Genomic DNA, 6425 nt, shown 5'->3' with positions numbered 1-6425 from the left:
GCCGTACCAAATTATACGGGTGCAACATGTTGTTAAGGAACATATATTTATAAAAGGATAATGCAAAAATAGACAAAAGCTATGCATTGTTTATTAAAAATAGCTGCGATCAAAGTAGAACGATACAAATAATGCGACAAAAAGTTGGACTACGTAACATGTCTAATCCAGGGGCAAGCTACGGAATAGTATGCGAAACAGGTATACTGCTCGTGATAGAGACCACCTGTGAGTTTCGTAATGCGGCATGGCTTGTCTGCCTCCCTGGTTCTTGCATCGTTTATGCGGCAATTGAACTGCCGAACAGGCCTTCCGAAGAATGGAGTCCTGAAAGTAAGAGAAAATAAAATATATCGGCAGCCCCTGGTGCGGTTTAAGCTGCGTTTTGGGCGTGCCGTGATGGTGCCCCTCCCCCTGTACCCATGGTATCTCTAGAGCGTAGTTATGTACGCGAAGTACTGGCGTTGCCTTTTTGCGAGGGTTGGGGTTGGGGCCGCATTGCTACGCCTGCTCGGAATGTGCCAGGCGGTCTTGTTTTGGGTTACTCCGGGCGCGCTTGACGGTGTCCGGACGTTTAATGGCTGGACTGGAGAACTGCCTGGAGAGGCTGCTTTGTACTTCCGCTGCAAGGGCCGCCATGTGCTCCTCCGTTCGGAGGGAGCGTTCGGTGTTTTCATTGACCGTAATTACTCCTCGAGGGCCTGACATCTTGAGCTTAAGGTATGCGTAGTGCGGTACCGCATTGAACTTGGCGAATGCGGTTCGCCCGAGAAGTGCATGATAGCCACTGCGGAATGGGACAATGTCGAAGATTAACTCCTCGCTTCGGAAATTATCCGGAGATCCGAAGACCACTTCAAGTGTGACTGAGCCTGTACAGCTGGCTTCTACACCTGGTATTACGCCTTTAAAGATCGTTTTGGTGGGCTTAATCCTCGAGGGATCTATGCCCATTTTCCGCACTGTATCCTAGCAAAGCAGGTTCAGACTGCTGCCGCCGTCCATAAGGACTCTTGTGAGATGAAATCCGTCAATAATTGGGTCTAGAACCAATGCGGCGAATCCGCCATGACGGATGCTAGTGGGATGGTCCCTTCGGTCAAAGGTGATCGGGCAGGAGGACCATGGGTTGAACTTTGGGGCGACTGGCTCTACCGCGTATACGTCCCTTAACGTGCGCTTCCGCTCCCTTTTGGGGACGTGGGTTGCGTATATCATGTTCACCGTCCGCACTTGTGGGGGGAAACCCTTATGTCCACTGTTGTTCGGCGGCCGGGGCTCCTCGTCGTCATCGCTATGTAGCCCCTTGTCTTCATTTTCGGCATTTAACTTGCCTGCCTGCTTGAACACCCAACAATCCCTGTTGGTGTGATTGGCCGGCTTTTCGGGGTGCCATGTATCTGGCACAAGCGGTCGAGTATTCGGTCCAAACTGGACGGGCCCATAGGATTCCTTTTGAATGGCTTTTTCTGCTGACCGGTTTTAGAGCCTCTGAATCCGGCATTAACTGCCGTATCCTCAGCATTGTCGCCGTTAATGCGGCGCTTCTGCTTGTTGCGACGCGACCTGCCACTACTGTCCCTGGTATCCGAATTACCCGGGTTCTTGGCCATATTGTTGCTACGAGCAAGCCAGCTGTCTTCTCCCGCGCAAAAGCGGGTCATGAGTGTCGTGAGTGCTGCCATAGATTTCGTCTTTTCCTGTCCTAGGTGCCGGGCAAGCCACTCGTCACAGATATTGTGCTTGAAGGCTGCTAGGGCCTCTGCGTCCGGACAGTCGATTATTTGATTTTTCTTTGTTAGGAGCCGTGTCCAGAATTGCCTGGCCGATTCGTCTGGCTGCTGAATTACGTGGCTTAGGTCATCAGCGTCTGGGGGTCGCACATAAGTGCCCTGGAAATTGTCGAGGAATGCGGCTTCCGGGTCCTCCCGACAACTGATTGACCCTGTTGGCAGACTGTTAAGCCACTGCCGAGCTGGTCCTTTAAGCTTGAGTGGGAGGTATTTGATGGCGTGGAAATCATCGCCGCGGGCCATGTGGATATGAAGGAGATAATCCTTGATTCATACCGTGGGATCTGTTGTGCCATCATATGATTCAATGTTTATGGGTTTGAAACCCTCAAGGATTTTATGATCCATTATTTCGTCAGTGAAGCATAGTGGGTGTGAGGCGCCTCTGTACTGGGCTATATCACGACATAGCTCCAGTGAGCTTTGTCTACTGTGTTCGGCCCTGCCGAATTTGTGGCCGGCGTGATGGTTATCGTCTCAAGCCGTGGGGCGCCCGCGCGATCCGTAGATCGATCTTGTTTGCCTTGCCTTGTCCTTCAACATATCTCGTAAGTCCGGCGCATATTCCCGTGCCTTGATACGGGATGCGGCTTGAGTGGAGGGCCGAGAGGCCTCTCTGTCACGGCCACGAGGTGGTCGGTCGGCCGCATCAAGAGCTTCCTCCTCTAATCGGGGTAGCATCCTGCGCTTTGGGTAGCTCTTGGAGGGGCGTTCGAGTTTATGCTCTTCGGCCGCAAGGACTTCAGTCCATCTGTCGACTAGCAAGCCTTGATCAGCTTTAAGCTGTTGCTATTTTTCTTGAGGCTTCTTGCCGTGGCCATAAGCCTGCATTGAAAACGCTCTTGTTCGACGGGATCCTCTGGCACGACGAATTCGTCGTCGTCGAGGCTTGCCTCGTCTTCGGAGGGAGGCATATAATTATCGTCCTCGACCTCTCTGTCAGCCGCTCTCTTATGAGGGCTGGTTTCCTCATCCTCCTGTGCTAAATCTTGCTCGAGGGGATTTTCTTCGGCGCTTTCCGGAGTATTATTATCTCCCGTGCTGGAATCGCCGTGTTTGTTTTGGCGGGATTTTGAGCGACGCCGCTGACGCCGGCGCTTAGGCTGTTTCTTGGAGGGATCATCCTCCGCTGTTTCATCGCCATCTCCTTCTTTTGGGGTGTCCACTATGTATATGTCATATGACGAGGTGGCTTTCCAGGGCCTAGTAGGCGTTGGTTCTTCATCATCTCCTTCATCGGCGTCCATACCGTCGATGTCTTCAATCTTGTATCTTCATAGTCCAGGAATCCGGCTGAAGGTATAGTCCGGCCATCCGGACACCCCCTAATCCAGGACTCCCTCACTCGTCCATCTTGTGATAAAGGTGTGTTGCTTTCTCTTCTTTTTTAGATGAGCAATAACAGTTCAGAAGTGCACCATAGGTTCGATGGTTCTTGGCCATCAAATTATTTTCCAGCTACCTCAGTGACATGTATCTTTGTAAATGAGGTCCAAACGTTTTCCACGGTCAGTGTACGACATGTTCATACCCTTGTATCAAGCAAGAGCGTCCGAGAGGACTAAGTTAGCTACAAACAAACTTTATTGTACTACATGAAGAATAAAGCATGAGAGACTGGATATCTCTGTTGTCAGTTTGGTTCACACCTCCGGCCATGTTGGTCAACTGAAATACACTCCATCCATAAGCTTGCTACTGAGTTGAGATTATGAGCACTGTACCGAGCCTAAGATAAAGAAGGAACCTTGAACAGAGTTTGCTTTCAAGACATTGGGGTAACAAAAAGCTCAATCTACTTAGTATAGCGGAGTAACACTCAAGGTTAGGTCAGCTACAATATTAGCAAATTGAAGTCTGAATCATCAATGCCAATTGAAGATCACATTTGTTCGCATTCCAAAGTCAGAGTGCATCAAATCAGTATAAAAAAATCCAATGCATCCTTGCAAATCTCTAGTGCATAATCACAAGTGAAAAAGGACAAACTATTTAGTAACACAAGGGTGGTGCAAACTCAAGTCTGAATCATTATCAATGGCAATCGAATCGAACTCATCTCTGCTTCTGATCCTCTGCTGCCGCCCCTGGCCTGCTAATTCTGCTCTCTGCTACTGCCCTCGGCTGTTGTACCTCTCCTTCTCCAATGAACTGCTGCTCCTAATCTTCTCTGAACCCAAACTGTTGCTGCTTCGCTTCCTCTCTAAACCTCATAACAAAAATTTAGAAAGCTTAGGGTGCACCATAGCAAAAATGCAGGTCTCGACATAGGGTAATAAAATTCTGATCTTGGGATCTTTAGATGAAGTACCTGCGATCAATTCCATGTGTGCAACACTCCAACTACTAAAAGAGTCAGATTCAAAGCTAGAGCCTCTTGGTAAGAGCTGAGGGGCTCTACACCAACCAAACAACAAAGCACAAGAAGACCATGATGTATCAAGTCCTAGAAAATTGAGTATTAGTTGCATTTTTACTCAAAAACATTTTCAACTACTATTAGGTGCTCCAATCTATATGCGCATGTCTAAAAATTCTAGGCTGCAAAACCAAAGAAAAAGGGAAAGATCAAGACACACAATTGTTCCATTGCATGAGAAGGTAAGCTGATCTTTACAACATTCTATATATCTTATATCTTTGTGAGACCCACGGACTCAGTGCAGAAAACTCTTCTAATGGATATTTATATTATTGCTGCTAATGTTGGTCCTTTCAGCCTCAAATTACTGCAGTTTATATGTGTTTTTAAAAGCAAGAGCACCACCTCATGCTATGGAAACCTAAAGAGCAGACAACAAAAATGCCCATTTACATAATCTAACAAACTTTAAGCTAGTAGTCCCGTGACCACAAGTTTACTACTATGGACATTTGCATTTGTCTACTTGTAGTATAATCATATAATGGGCAAGCACAAGTTCCAGTATATAGGATAGCATACGTACACATAAATGTAGACCAAATTTCATCGGCTAGAATTGTGAACCGAATCAATTAGAAGAATACAAACGGACCATATCCCCACAGAATAAGAGATGGCCAACTGCTCATCATACAATATGATGATCAGAAGTGTGGAACAATTCACACGACAATATAGACGGCAACCATCACAGCCAGCTTGTAGTACATGTTATATGTAGAAGGAATCTGAAGTGCTCTGTCTTAGCAAATGTCCAGTAGAAGATGTTGTCTTTCCCACACAGGAAAAGTCAGTGGTATCAAGTAACTGAAAGCTGATCATCAGAAACAGATAGATAATATCCCGAGACAACTTTACAGTAGCATATATCTGATCCTAGGATCTAAGTACACCTATGAATCAAAAAAGCAGAGACCGACAGAAAAATTACTAAAGGGTAACAGATGCAACCACCCCTCGCATTCATTCTCAAACTCTCCATTAGCACCTGCCCCTGGACCTGAACTAACCCCAAATCAGCACAAGGAAAAATCAAGTTGGGTGTGAGTCCAGACCAGTGATGATTGGTGCCATTCCAGCAAGATAGAGAGGGATACCAGAGGGAGGGAAAGAGAGAGAGGAGAGTGACTGCACATCGGTGGCGTACTGGAATACCTCGTCGGCGGTCAAGTGAGTAGAGGATTACCTCTTGACGCATCGGATCAGCTTGGAGTTGACGACAATGATGCGCTCCCTGCTGAGGATCGTTGAGGAGACACCAAGAGTGGGACGAAGAGGCTGAGGACACGGGTGGGCAGCTCGCAGCTGTACATCATGGTGGCGTTGTCGATCTCGAGCGTCTGCACGGAGGCTGTGGATGCCTTCACGCAGATCCAGCTGCGCTCGATGCCCCCACGCGGATCTTCCGCCGCCGCACTTCTTGAGGTTAGGAACGCCGAGGATGCCCTGAGCCGCAGATCCACCAATCGAGCAGGATCAGGGAGGGGCCAAGAGCAGGATCAAGGTGCTGGGATGGAGACGCACCTACAGGGGGGCCGGGGACGCCGGAAGTGGAGGAGAGGCCGAGAGGGCCGCAAGCGGAGGGGAGAGCCGGACGGCTGACGAGCTCGCCCACGAGCGCCCAGCCGAAGCTGTCCCACCTTCCACCTTCTCTGCCACTGGATAAGATGAACAGAAGAGCGTCAAGGGTTAATTTGCAAAATCGAATCGTTTTTTCCAGATCCACTTAAATAAGGACTGCAGGTTTAATTATCAAAACCACAGGGACTTTTTCACAAAAACGCCACAACGGTGAACCCGGAGACTCAATCCGTGCTTTATTTTATATATATATACATATATATATATATAGGGAGAGAAGAGATTATATATAAAAATATCATAATACAAGTCATGTACATGACGTCGACCTGACAAAACTGAAAAGATAGTAGACAAGAAAGATAATAATCAAGACCAAAGAATACCCTAAGGCCTGGGCTTGACACTAATGCCCGTCACATGCCTCCAGCACGACCACAACTGCCACCAAAGGAAAATATATATATGAAAAATCACCTCCTCACCCGAACTCGGCGCAACTCCATCGCTAATATGCAGCTTTGTGGTCCTCCGGCTCACCAAAGCCGATGTCATCGCCGTTGAACGAATCAGATCGGGGCAACCCTTCGGACACGCCATCGAACTCTAGATCGGATACCCCCGTA

The 6425-nt window shown here is 48.2% G+C and overlaps 1 long non-coding RNA gene across 1 annotated transcript; it reads right to left on the bottom strand.

The window, feature by feature from the left end:
- Positions 1 to 3643: 3643 nt before the first annotated feature.
- Positions 3644 to 5894, bottom strand: LOC125527310. The gene is made up of 4 exons (XR_007292033.1): positions 5743 to 5894; positions 5405 to 5664; positions 4105 to 4239; positions 3644 to 3996 (listed from the first exon to the last, which is right to left on the bottom strand). It is a non-coding gene; the product is annotated as an uncharacterized LOC125527310 (long non-coding RNA).
- Between the last annotated feature and the right edge of the window lie 531 nt (positions 5895 to 6425).

Source organism: Triticum urartu, unplaced genomic scaffold, assembly GCF_003073215.2.
Source record: "Triticum urartu cultivar G1812 unplaced genomic scaffold, Tu2.1 TuUngrouped_contig_3538, whole genome shotgun sequence".
Classification (NCBI taxonomy): domain Eukaryota; kingdom Viridiplantae; phylum Streptophyta; class Magnoliopsida; order Poales; family Poaceae; genus Triticum; species Triticum urartu.
The sequence above is the reverse complement of the archived record's forward strand: the minus strand, read 5'-3'. Positions and strand labels throughout refer to the sequence as shown.